The sequence below is a fragment of the Protopterus annectens genome, chromosome 6.part1 (genome assembly GCF_019279795.1).
Source record: "Protopterus annectens isolate FY-2018-M chromosome 6.part1, PAN1.0, whole genome shotgun sequence".
Taxonomy (NCBI): Eukaryota; Metazoa; Chordata; order Ceratodontiformes; family Protopteridae; genus Protopterus; species Protopterus annectens.
This window is the reverse complement of record NC_056738.1, coordinates 261,272,711-261,285,960: the sequence shown is the minus strand read 5'-3', so window position 1 is coordinate 261,285,960 and position 13,250 is coordinate 261,272,711. Positions and strand designations below refer to the sequence as shown.

The 13,250-nt window shown below is 40.2% G+C and overlaps 1 protein-coding gene across 1 annotated transcript in view; it reads left to right on the top strand.

The window, feature by feature from the left end:
* Positions 1 to 13,250, top strand: part of LOC122805330 (prospero homeobox protein 1-like) — a 112,229-nt gene that overhangs the window by 98,026 nt on the left and 953 nt on the right. The gene's annotated exons all lie outside the window — the stretch shown is intronic.

Here is a 13,250-nt window from a genome sequence, read left to right as displayed (position 1 = left end):
TTGGGTCTCTGGCTTTGTCTCCAAACCTTCCAACCTAGGCTGACCCTCTAATATACTTATTCCTAATCCTGTCTATCCTCATCACACCCAGTGCAAATCTCAACATCTTCAACTCTGCCACATCAAGCTCTGACTCCTGCCTTTTTGACATTGCCACTGTCTCCAACCCATATAACATAGCTGGTCTCACTACCCTCTTGTAGACCTTCCCTTTCACTCTTACTGGTACTCGTCTGTCACAAATCACTCCTGAAACTCTTCTCCACCCACTCTATCCTGCCTGTTCTCTCTTTTTCACCTCTCTTCCACACTCACCATTACTCTGAACTGTTGATCCCAAGTACTTAAACTCATCCACCTTCGCCACCTCTACTCCCTGCATCCTCACCATTCCTCTATCCTCCCTCTCATTCACACACATATATTCTGTCTTAGTCCTGCTGACCTTCATTCCTCTTCTCTCTAGAGCATATCTCCCCCTCTCCAGGGTCTTCTCCACCTGTTCCCTACTCTCACTACAGATCACAATGTCATCTGCAAACATCATAGTCCACGGGGACTCCTGTCTGATCTCGTCTGCCAACCTGTCCATCACCATTGCAAATAAAAAAGGGCTCAGAGCTGATCCTTGGTGTAACCCCACTTCCACCTTAAATGCATCCGTCACTCCCACCGCAGACCTCACCGCTGTCACACTACCTTCGTACATATCATGGACCACTCTTACATACTTCTCTGACACTCCTGACTTCCCCATACAATACCACAACTCCTCTCTAGGCACCCTGTCATATGCTTTCTCCAAATCTACAAAGACACGATGCAACTCCTTCTGACCTTCTCTGTACTTCTCCATTAACACTCTCAGAGCAAACATCACATATGTAGTGCTCTTTCCTGGCATGAAACCATACTGCTGATCACTAATCGTCACCTTCCTTCTTAACCTAGCTTCCACTACTCTTTCCCATAACTTCATGCTGTGACTGATCAGTTTAATCCCTCTGTAGTTACTGCAGCTCTGCACATCACCCTTATTCTTAAAAATCAGTACCAAAACACTTTTTCTCCATTCCTCAGGCATCCTCTCACTTTCCAAGATTTCATTAAACAATCTAGTTAAACACTCCACTGCCATTTCACCTAAACACCTCCATGCTTCCACAGGTATGTAATCTGGACCAACAGCCTTTCCATTCTTCATCCTATTCATAGCTATCCTATATCATATATCTGTATATAACCATGTAGCCATCAAAGGGTTTTGTATTGCATGTCCTGTGGCCTCTCAACATGCCATTTAAGTGTTTGGAAGAGTGTATTTAGTGGGTATGCTTCCACAAGTAATGTAGCACCTCAAACAGTTCTGTCCTCCCTTCTCAAGCAGTCAGCTCCCAGTGGGTGACCAGTCTCCACCAGAGATTCACTAATGGAAGACTCACCCTTTGATATCCAGTATCTCCCCTTTGTCATGGGGAACAGGCCAAGCCTCTTCACTTATCTCCCTCCCCAGCTGTCTCCTCCCCCACCCGAGCACTACCTAAAACTGGCTTTTCTGGGTCAGAGTCATAGCTCCATCCCTCTACCTTGAGCAGATGGTTATAGATATCCCTTCTTATATCAACTCTTTCCACCCTCTTGAAAAATCCTCAAAGCCACTAACGTGGGCCTTATTCTGTATTCAGTTTCTTCTCTGTCCTTACCTTCACCATTCTCAGTTTTTACCATTTAGAGACTCCTTGTAATTTTTAAAGCTTGTTTCTCCAAGCCATCATTCCATTCTACTTTTCTGTAGTGTGTCCTATTTCTTTCTCTCACATCAATTTCCGTTGTCTGGTAGCCATATTTTAACCCATTCTTATCTCTTTCATCCTACTTTTTCTGGTATAATGGCTATGTGTTTCTTTTTAACTCATTTCCTTCTTCTGACTATAATAGGTGTTTATAATTCTAAGGGATGTGGCACCTTTAGCCTTTAGGTTCCTGACTTTAAATAATGTGGTCTAGTATCCTTTGCATTTTGCACAAACTAAAAGTAAAATGTTATTGAAGCTGACCACGTGTACTCAGAGTCCATCTCATTATTTGTGCCATCATAAATACCAAATATTATACTTACAATTCTTTTCATAAAATATGTTGGATATTACATCAGTCAGCTCAAGGTTCATCTGCCTTACTTTTGGTATATAAAATATTCTCTAACCGGATGAATCTGACTTAAAACTACTTTCTTATACACTACTACGTATCCTGTATACCTACTGTGGAACCACTGGGCATGCTTTGCATATTTGTAGTTTTCTTGCATTTCCCAAGTAAGAACACCTAGTTTATTGCATAAGCATTTGTTATTCTTTGTATATGCTAATGTCACAAATTTGCATCTCTGTTCAAAGCACTGTATACATATTATGTTGTTGCTCTTACTTTTATATTAATCATGACCGGCCTTTATTAAACTGATGCCCTAGGCAAAACGTCTCCACATTGCCCCCCAATACCACCCAGTGCCCACTTCCTGGTCTATCTATACCATCCAGATTACTAGAAAAGTGCCCCTGCTACAGGCCTATGCCTAAGGACGGCTATGTATATCAATTCTATATCACTCAGTACACCAGATGTCAAAAGGCAGTAGTCACTCTGTCACACTGTGTACATTTTCTATACAAGACATTATTTAACCATTGCATAATTACTTTTGAGGCAAAATACTCCCCTTGTAGTCCTATGAGTATAATGTATTTATGTATATAGACATTGTATTTATATTTTGACCATTTGTTAGCAAATCCTATGTGTTATGACCTGGGTCTACTCTGTAACTGAGTTCTGTCCAGTTGGCCCCTCTACTCAAGAAACAAATACAAAAGGAATAAAATAAATAAATGTATAGATTGTAAAGGGACATACTTTTTTTTGGTCCTTCACTATAAATGGCTATATCTAGTTGGATTTTCTGCTCAGGGAAAAAACATAAATAAGTATGGCTTACAAAGTCGCATGCATATTATATCTGGGAGGTGTTGTCATAAAACTACATGTATGTCACAGCACACAGTCATGATATAAGCACTGTAATACAAAATGATGGTTATGAGGTACACAAAACCTATTAGGTTGTACTTTGAGTGATAACGTATGCACATCCTATTGTACGCATTATGCCTTGCTGATCATAATATATAGTTATGTTTTATACCACGCATTTACACTATAAATGCTATAGTGATGTCTGTTAGAGGTATGAAATACATGATATATAGACATTTGGCTTATACACCTTAGTTGCTGTAACACCTGAAAGCACCACAGCACTGTCATTAATGTTGTACATCAGCCTTGGTACACATTTATGGATGACTCAAACGTTTTGACACTCTTAATAATAAATCTCTGCTAGATAGTCACTTGAATGAGACACAAATAAACTGCTATAACCACAACAAGACCTACGAAGCTGTTCCCGTCTTCTGAATCAAGAAAAATCTTTAATGTACGTAATAAAAATTAATACAATATATACAAGATAAGCGCTTTTGTCCCACAACCTGTTAGATGCATAAACCATGATAAACAGTGCTGCAACGCTCCACTCTGTGGCTAAAGCTTGGAATAACTTACCTCTGTGCTTCAGAACTATCACTACATGCTTTAAAAAATCTCTGAAAGACTACCTGCTAAATTCCTCTTCCTACCTATGCCCAGCCCCAACATAATCTATCCTCCACTACCACATTATCCTCCCTCATCTCTGTTTCCTTTTACAGTTATATCATGTGACTAACTCCTAACTATAGGAAGTCTTTAGATTTATTAGGTCACATAACTATCTCTGACAATCAACCTTGACTGCATCCAACCAACCTTCACTGCATCCATGTCTAATGATTTGTATAATATTTGAATGTCATTAGGTGTTCTCTTTGTTGTATTTTACAACTTTGTACATGAATTTGCATGAATGTATCTTCTAGCTTCTATGTGTATATTTTGGTGTTTACAGGCATGTATTCTTGTATTTTTGTAACCGGAGCTTTTCTCCTCAGGTCTCCGCTGAAAAAGGGTTTCTACCCAGTCGGACTAACCTAGTCAACAAACGGCAAATAAATACATAAATAAGGATTGTAGATCACAATGGCAAAATGCTGATTTAACTGGAAGAAACAGTGCATCTCAGTTGTGCTGCATTCTGAAAAATTGGAAATTTGATGCAGAAATCCTAAGTATGATTTTTTCAGTGTGAATGGTCTTATAGGATTCCAATGGAAGATGACAGTAAGAACCAGATAGCACACTGTTTGTGACACGCAGACCTTACCACATACAGCAAACGCCACTCAAAATGCTGTTACCAATGATTTCTTCGCAGAGAGCCAAAACTATGTTCATCCTCAAGAGCAAACTCTGAATTTGATACATTTTCGTATGATGCTCTTGGCTTGTTTAACTCTTTGACTTGTGTCTTGCATCATTTTTTCAGGGAGCACTCTCCGATCATGTTGCCAGTATATATATATTTGTGAATCTTTGACAGTAAATAACAGTGTCTACATTTCTTGGCACTTCAGAGCTACTGAAAAGTGTGACACCCATCCCAGACATCTAGGCCTTGTAAACTGCAAGCCATAGTCATTACTGGTGTATGAGTATACAGTAACAACAACTGAAGCCTTCTACTACATTGCAGTGTAATGTAATTCAGCACTGTTTGATCAACTAATTGCAAAATACAATAGAAGAATCAATGTTGCCTATATAGTTGTCATGTCTAGAGTATGAAAGATGAGTTAGCCCAGTGACTTTATAATTTTTGGGCATTTCAACTCTGAACTCTAATGAGTGTCTTTATAGTTGATTGACAAATGATAGGCAGAGTTGACAGTCCATTTTAATTTTAATGGATATCTTTCACTTCCTTGGTGATCAATTCACTGAAGCCAGACTAGCTGACTGTGTGAGAAATTTAAGGATTTTTGCAAATAACGGTTTTAAAGTATTTAATGTAGATGGCAAAGTCCATACTCCTCAACTCACATAGAAAACTTCCTGTAAACCCATGACCATTAAAAAAAATTCAAAGTTATCAAACTTTGGAATAAGTTATAGATGAATTCAGTAAAAGTCATGTTCCTTTGGCTAGTTTCTGAAGTCTTTAGTGACTTTGTTCCCAAAACAAGCATCTAGGTTTCCATATTTTTCCCCTTAAATTATGTCATGATCTGAAATTTAAAGCAACACATAAGTCATGAATCCTTGTACAAATATCCATGACACTGTTGAAGTGACCAAAAGAGAATTCTCAAAAATGTTAATTCCCTACAGAGTACTCTGTCAGGAATACTCTGTGAGCAAGTGAGTGTAATTAAGGAAATTATTTTTTTGAGTTGGGATTGTGATGCCCCACCACTGCCAAACATTTTAATCAAGGAGCCTCAATCTTCACCACTGGCAAACATGGGGGATGTTCACTGTGTGGATGACAAGTACACACACACACACACACACACACACACACACACACACACACACACACACACACACACACACACACACACACACACACAGTATTTCCAGATGCAGCTCTCTGCAACAAATGCAGTTTCCCTTAAGAGCACACAAAAACCACAGTCAGTCCGGGGCTGGTTCCTCTACCTTTCTACAGATTCCCAGTAAGAATCCCTACTGGCACAGCTATATAGTTGAGATCTTAGCTGATTGATCCTTGCTGTCCAACCAGTGCTTTGTGTCCCTGTCCAAGTAGCTGACACACACTCTGAGATTTGATTTACACACACACACACACACACACACACACACACACACACACACACACACACACACACACACACACACACACACACACACACACACACACACACACACACACACACCTGTGAAAGGTTGGCACAGGTTTACTAGCTATCCTTCCTTCTGCCCAGGCTATAAGGTAGTTTTTACTGCCACCAGTCACTCCTGCCAGCTACCTTAAGGCCCTTAACAAAGGGTGTTCAATCTTACTGTCTAACATTAATACAAATGGTAGTTTGACCAAAAGCGAGGCTATTAGGAGTGGGCCATACAGTGTCACCAAATAAATATGCAAGTACTCTCAAAACTTAAATATCTCTACACAGATCAGCCATAATGAGAGGCTTAAATATACTTAATAATAAATAATAAAAGAACAAGACAATACTAAATATTTAAAACAACATTACAGGACAGTCTCAAATAAATAAAGAAAAATATTTAAACTAAGTTTTACTATATTCCTGACTGAATCTAAGAGAACTATACTATAATCTAATAACTTACTAATAGAGCAAGGCGAATGTGGCAAATGGATCTTGTAGTTGTCAGGTCCAAGACAGAATGCAGAATGCTCAGTCTGACTAAGAAACTTCTCAAATTGATATCTAAAATATTACTTCTGGGATATCTTGCAGAATTACATAATTTCTTGTCATCTGACTGCTAGTTCCTTGGCCAAACAACCATTGATGAAGCTGGCAGTATTTAGCATCTACCTGTAAAAATATACAGACAAGGGCAATTACTAGAAATTGGAAATCAGAATCTAAACCAGCTATACAGGCTGTGGATGGTAATTCATTACTGAAACTAAACAGAAATTCCTTAAGATTTCAAGAGCAGGATACGTTATTTCTTACACTTATTTCATTGAATTGCATTTCTGTAAAGCTTATAATTGTGCTATACAGTTAATCTACTACATTTTGCACTGTTATAAAGCTTTTTTACTGTTTCATGGCATTTATGTACTATTTTACACTGTTTTAACTGTATTTTTCATTGCTAGATACTGTTTCATTACTCTAATTGCATGTTTACTGAATTACTTAACTGTAAACTGCTTTTTCATACTGAGAGTAGTATTTTCTGTTTGTGAGTGCTCTATCTATGCTTTTCTGTGCATTTTTGATTTTTTGAGGTTTCTGTGTTCTAGTCTAGTATGTTTGCATTTAAAAGCATTCTCTAGAGTCTGCTTGCTCCTTGATCTGTTTAAAACTTTCATTTAGTGGCTACAGCTAGTAGCTGTAATAGTTTTAGTTTCCCACCCCTCCTTATTGTTGTGGTGTTCTTATATTTGGTAGCTTTGCAGTTGCCCGTCCATACTGTATATTTGATCTGGGACACTCCTCCCAGTCTAGTGTCATTAGTTCATTCAATCTAATAGAGAGAGAACATTTGTGAAGGCCAACCCACTCAGATTCTTAACCTTGAATTAACTTCTGTTCCAGCTTTCATTTCCACTTTACTGAAAAAAAAATTCTAAGCTTGTTTCCTCCCTTTCCTGTAACAGGTCTAATCCAGATACAGATTTGCTGTATCCAGGACTGTTTGTAAGCTCCTGAGCCCCCACCCCCCGTTTAACTAGGGTTAAACTATTCCCGGCATCATAAAGTCTGCTCTTCAAATTTTCCCTTACAGCTAGCCAGCTTTTTAGTTTTAGCACCCAATTCTGTTTCTTTGAGCTCAGCACTTGTTCAGAACTCATTGTAAGCACTAAATAAGCTACAAATTACTACAGCATTCAACTTTCCTCACTTGTGTAGAGGAAAACAGTTTTTACTACTTAATAAATAAGTAACTATCCAGGCATGTCTAAAGGTCAGCTCCCGCTGTTTTCTCCTGTCTACCTGATTAATCTGGGTATCATGGGGCAATGCAGTAATTGCCTCATGTACACAGACAACCCTCTCCTCCTACCACCCAACACTACAACCTGAGAGAGATGCACTTATATAGCCAAACTTGAAGCAAAGCTCACTTCACCGAAGACTGGACTAAACAGTCAAGAGGAGAAGGTAAACACTTGCACCTCACCACACTCATCACATAGTCCCTCAAAACCTACACCACCAAAACACACACTTAGAAGCACAAAACACACACCTACATTCATGGAGGCTCTCAATAAAAATCTGCCCAAACAACCAAGACCTCCTAAATAGAAATGCAAGCAACCTCCACATCCCAACCAGGGTTGCCAGATTTCATATCGGCATGGTATGGTAGGGCCGACAAAAAAAAGTGAAGAGCCAAAAAAAAAAAAAAAAAAAAAAAAAGCTCTTTAATGCGGAACAGTAGATCTACACTAAACACGGAGCTTCTCATGTTTAATGCAGAACATTGCAGTTCCGCATTCAACAGAAGTAGCTCCGTGTTTAGCAATTTTTGATTAGCCCGTATACTGGCATACAGTCCAATCAAAAATTGCTAAACATGGAGCTACTTCTGTTTAATGCAGAACAGAAGAAGCACCATGTTTAGCGATTTTTGATTGGCCTGTATGCCAGGTATACGGGCCAATCAAAAAAAAAAAAAACAAAGCGGAGGCTGGCCAGGATTTAAACCGGCAGGGCGGGACTGCTGATCTCGCGACGGTCCCGCCCAAATAGGGACGTCTGGCAACCCTGACCCGAACACAACCCAAATGACACATAGCCCACAAACTCAGTGTGCCACTCAACTACAGCCCATAAGGCATAACGTACCCAACACTCTAGTCATAGGTGACTCTATAGTCAGGCACACTGATGTTGCACTCACCAGGCTAAACAAGGAGAAAGTTACTGTCAGTTGCCTGTCAGGTGCCAGGATCTGCCACATAATGCACACACTCTGGTCACTCCACAACAAGTACAAATATGACTCTGTCATTGTCCATGTTGGTGTGAATGTCCTGAGATGTACCTCCCTGGACTACATAAACAGAGACATGGAGGAGCTGTCCAATCTTGTAGCCCAGGCAGGTATGACCCTAACCCTGAGTAGCATCCTGCCATCACAGAGAATGATACCACAGTACAAGGACAAAATGATTGACTTCAACAATTGGCTAAGATTCTGGTGTCATTTTAAGGGAATCCAGTATCTGTCTGCCTGGGATGACATGATCGACAGACCAAGATGCTTTGCCAGAGATGGCCTGCACCTGTCACCCTTGGGATTTTGGATACTGGCAAAGGCTCTTGCCACCCCTATAGTGCCTTTTTTAGGCAAGGTTCAAATGACAAATTCACCACTGTAACAGGTACAAGCAAGCAAAATCTGAGGGTAATGCTACTCAGTGCTAGAAGTTTAAACCTCAAAATGCACTCACTCGAGACACTCCGTAAAATGGAGAACATCGACATCTGTGCAGTGACAGAGACCTGGTTCAAAGCTCCAGAGAGCACCCCTGCATTACCAGTCTATAATTCATACCACACCTTTCGGCCACCTAACCCGGACCGAAACACTAAAGTTGGAGGCGTGTCCATATTCATGAAGGATGTCCACACCTCCAAGCTAGTTGCTCTGCATAATACATCTGAGATTATCCAAGTGCAACTAACTCTGGGCAAGACCGCAATCCACATTGTAGCTTGCTACAGACCCCCAACCATGCTCCAGGATTCCCACTCCTCTTTTCTTGATACACTGGAAAATGTTAGGGTACAACCCAACATTCTAATAATGGGTGATTTCAACTACCCCACCATTAACTGGGAAAACTACTCATGTACCAACTCTTTTGCTCAACATTTTCTGGAATTCATAAATTCCAATGCCTTGGATCAACTTATCCACACCCCACCAGGGGCAGCAATATCCTAGACCTGGTCATTACCAACATGGGTGACTAGTGTTCCACACCAGAGGTCAATTCCTCGTTGGTCAGATCTGACCACAACTAATCCCCCTGACATCCACATCTGCTCCCACCCCCCATTAGGGAAACAACTGTAAAAAATTTCTCCAAAGCCAACTTCGCGCTTCTTAAGACAGAAGTGGCAAACTTCACGACACCCATGCAGATGGACAATAGAGGTATGACTGCTGAATCCTACACAAATACACTTTATAAGTACTTACACGAGTGCATGGATCATGCTATCCCTAACAGAACCAAGATGCTATCCTCCAAAAAAAAGAAGCCAATCTGGTGGTCTTCTGCCATAAACAAACTCTACAACAGAAGAAAGAAACTGTTGCAAAAAAGAGTAAAATCCCATGATTGGAGGAACTCCCTGGTTAGCCTCAGTAAGAAACTGAGATCCCTCATAAAATCCTCCAAAGCTAGTTATGAAAACAAAATTGCCACTGATTCTAAAGACAACCACAAAACATTCTATAGCTATATCAAGAATCCCAATGGCAACACTCAGATCTGCTCTGAGTTACAGCACAATGGCACTAAATATACAGAACCAACTGATATTGCCAACATCCTGGCAGATAGGTTCAGTGCTAACTTTACCCTCCTCTCACCCTCTAAAGAGCCCATCTGTATACTGGAAGAATGCAAAATTCCTGTAATCACGGCTGCACAGGTAAAAACCTCACTCTGCAAAGCCAAGAACACAGCATCCATGAGACCTGACAACATCCCAGGCTGCATTCTACATGAACTACAGAATGAACTGGCACCCCACCTAAGTACCATGTTCAATCATAGCCTCACCTCAGGCTTTGTGCCCATTGAATGGTACACTGCGACGGCTATCCCACTCCACAAAGGGGGAGCCATGACAGATCCCAGGAACTACTGCCCCATTAGCATGATGAGCCTGGTCTGCAAGGCCATGGAACGTATCATTATGGAACTCATAAACAAAGACACTGGTAATCTCCAAACTCTGGGCCCCACACAGTTTGGGTTTGTAAAAGGCAGATCATGTCTCCTAAACCTGATAGACTTCTTTGAAGCAGTCACCAAAGCCATAGATGAGGGTAAGGTGGTTCACACAGCCTATCTAGATTCCGACAAGGCTTTCGCCACCATCCCACACTCTGGAATTATAGATAAACTCATTAAACTAGGTATAAATCCCTATGTCACAAGATGGGGTACCAACTGGCTTACTGACAGAACCCACACTGTGAAAGTAGCAGACTCCAAATCCAACTTCAGACCAGTGACAAGTGGAGTACCACAGGGTTCAGTTATGGGTCCTCTCCTGTTTGGTATCTGCTTCTCTGAAGTACAGGCTAACACAGAAGGTCTTTGGCTAACTAAGTTCGCAGATGACTGCAAACTAGGAGCCATAATCGAAACTCCTAATGATGTGGACATCCTACAAAAGGGCCTCACTGAGACAGATGCCTGGTGTCAAAGCCACGGCCTCAAGCTCAATGCCAAAAAGTGCATTGTCATCCCTTTTGGTAAAAACTCTGTACCTGTGAACTACCACATAGACAGTAGTCTACTTAACACTGAAAGTGTAATAAGAGACCTTGGGACACATATGGACATTTGTCTCTCCTTTGATAATCACATTGCCACAGTAGTCAGGAAATCCTTCTATGTGGCATACCTCATCACAAAAGGTTTCTCATCCAGAAAAAAAGAGGTCATTGTTCCCCTCTGCTCATCACTCGTTAGACCCATTATAGAGTACAACACCCCTTTTGTTATGTACCTCATAAGACATCTACAACAACTGGAAAGGCCACAGAAATACCTCACAAAGAGGATTATTGGCCTCAAACAGATGCCCTATGAAGACCGTCTCAAAAAACTCCAGCTGTACTCCATTGCATATCTACTACTCAGAGGTGATCTCTGCCTAACATACAAAGCTATGTCAAACCCAGAGCTGTTGGACATGCTCCACTTAAAGAAATCCCAATCCCTCCGAGCTACACACTCTAGGGACCTAAACCACAATAAACAGAACATGCTGGAGGGATAGATTCCTGTCCCAGAGACTTCTCATACTCTAGAACAGACTACCTATCTATGTCAAACAGAGCTCCTCATTAGCACTCTTCAAGAAAAATCTTGATGATTGGATGGGAAATAGGAAATTCACCCCAGGGATCACTTCTGTGGCTCTGCTTGACAGGGGCACAGGAAAATAATTTTCTTGGGTGGCGAAAGCCAGGGTACCTTTTTGGCTAGGCTTATATAGGACCTAGGGCCAATAGCCTAGTACCTACTTATGAACCTATACTTGAAACAGTGAATATTGTAACAGAGATGAAAGAACAGAAAGTGGGATCTTTACATAAGGGTAGGAGTAAATTTCATAGAAAAAAATGGAAATTGTGGGAACAATACATGCAGAAAAATGTTTTGGAGGAGTAATTGGGAGATTTGGGATGCATGGCTAGGCTTAAAAAGGCCCTTATGGTCGTTAGCCTAGTAAAACCTATGAACAAATTAACCTTAAGAGAAGGCAGGAGATTAATAGTTTATGTAATGTTGATTAGATTATACATCACATATATTGTTATATATCCTATAATGTTTGTAAATGTTAGTTTGTTAATGTGGTTTGATTAATTTTATATAAATGTAAGTTTGCCTATGTCACAAGTGATAATTCAATAAAGATGTTTAGAAATGGTAACAGCTTTGTTATTTTTGGACCTCCATGATGGCATACTCCATTAAATCAATTTTTATTATGTGGTTAGCCATTTGTACACATTTGCCATTTCACAGAATGTGCATGCTTTGATGTGTTTAACTTTTGTCAATCAGAAAAGGTAAAATAAATGGTACTTCATGAAAGTCCTGTTTAAGAACATGAAAGAATTCAGCAAACATCCACAGTACGATATTAACTTCCATAAAAGATACTGGGAAATGATTTTCCATTTAAAGTGGAATAAATTTTGCATGGCTTAATATGTTTTATGCAGTTTCAAAACACAGATTTAAAGGTCAGTCATTACATATTTAAAGATCTCCCGTCCTCATTTCTACTACCTCAGGAAACAGCCTGTAAATAATGTTCTCTTCACAAGTCAATAGGAATGCTGACAAGCCTTTTAGGATTATCAATGAATCTCCAGATAGTTGATCAGTTTCCACAAAAGTGGGCATATAGGATACCCTAGGTTATAAGATCATATAATGCAGAACTGTGTTATTATACCTACCAAACTCAAAGTTACTGAAGTGCAAATTATATAGCTGTGTGATACTATAGTAATATTTGCATTATTACTATCATCTATATGGCTATTACTAGTATGATTACAAGAAGTATTAGTAGTATTACCTACTATTAGTATTAATACTACTACTATTACTATTATTACTTATCCGCGGTGGTGGTGCTGCGGTAGTGCTGTCACCTCACAGTAAGACGCTGTCCGGTTCGACTCTCAGCTAGAGCGTCTTCTGCGTGAAGACATGCGTGAATGGGCATACCTTCGTTGGAGGTTGTACATTAGGGCTGGCAACTCAGCACGTAAAAATCAACTGCCAATCATTAGCGGACCGG